The sequence below is a fragment of the Vombatus ursinus genome, unplaced genomic scaffold (assembly GCF_900497805.2).
Source record: "Vombatus ursinus unplaced genomic scaffold, bare-nosed wombat genome assembly UNPS02014804.1, whole genome shotgun sequence".
NCBI classification, from domain to species: domain Eukaryota; kingdom Metazoa; phylum Chordata; class Mammalia; order Diprotodontia; family Vombatidae; genus Vombatus; species Vombatus ursinus.
The window spans coordinates 3,526,537-3,527,825 of NW_020954582.1; positions in this window are offsets into that span (position 1 = coordinate 3,526,537).

The window sequence follows — 1,289 nt, forward strand, 5'->3', positions numbered from 1 at the left end:
TCATGAAGAAGATGGTGCTTGGGGTGGGTTTCCAGGGAAGAGAGGGACTCTGCTGGGGTCAAGGCAAGGAGGGAGGCCATTCCAGGTGTGTGGGTGCCCCTCAGCCAGGATCAGGTGATTCCTCGGTGCAATCTGAATGTGCTGAAATGTCACGCTCTAAGAGTTACACCCAGAACGCCCCCTCCTCACTGACAGATGGCCCCAGAAATCCCTAGCTTCCTTCCAGCCTCCTCCAGAAAATCTTTGCTCGTCTCTCCGATGTCAGTGCCTGGTCCAGTGACTACACATTTACTTTGTGTTCACTTCTATGTGTCTGTGTTATTTCCCATGATTGAATGGAAGCTCCTTGAGGGTAGAACCTGCTTCCTTTTGTCTTTGCATCCTCATAAACTGGTGCAATGCCTGGCATATAATGATCACTTGGTGAATACTTGTTTACTGATTGATTAGGAAATAACTAATAGAATTAAGGGAAACCTGGAAGGCTCTCTATGAACTGATAAAAATAGAACCAAGAGAAAAACCACACCACCACAATAATGTAAAGAAAAGCAACTTTGAAAGATATTAGAACCATAATCTGGGGCTGAGCTGTCTTGATTGATGAGGGGCTAAATTCAAAGGCAAGTAGTCCACTGCCCTGCATTTAGCTGGCCCCAGGCCCTGGAGCAGACAGGTCATCCCTCACATCTCACCCAGCTGTCCATCCTGGAGGATTTACTGCATTTCCTGCTGACCAGTAGTGGCTGACCCTCCTTTTCCCCTGCATCCCCCTCTGGCACTGGGCATAGCAGTCAGATCAATACTGCTGTTGCTCCTGGAAAGGGCATGTCAACTGACTGTCCCACAGATCAACTCATCATCTCCCTGACTTTCCAGGACTTCTCCTTCCTAGTCACCATATTCCCCAGTAAAATGTAATCTCTTGGAGGGCAGAGAGTACATCACTTTTGTATCTATATCCTCAGATGTTTGGCATGTAATAAACAATAAACTCTTTTTTTCTCCCTCCTTTCTTCCTTCTTCCCTCTTTTCCTTCCTTCTTCTCTCCCTCCCTTCCTCACTTCTCTCCTTCCTTCCTCACTCTCTTTCCATCATTACCTCCCTCCCTCCCTCCCTTCCTTCCTTCCTTCCTCCCTTCTTCCCTCTTTTCCTTCCTTCTTCTCTCCCTTCCTTCCTCCCTTCTCTCCTTACTTCCTCCCTCTTTCCCTCATTACTTCCCTCCCTCCCTCCCTCCCTTCCTCCCTCCCTCTCTTCCTTCCTTCCTTCCTTCCTTCCTTCCTTCCTTC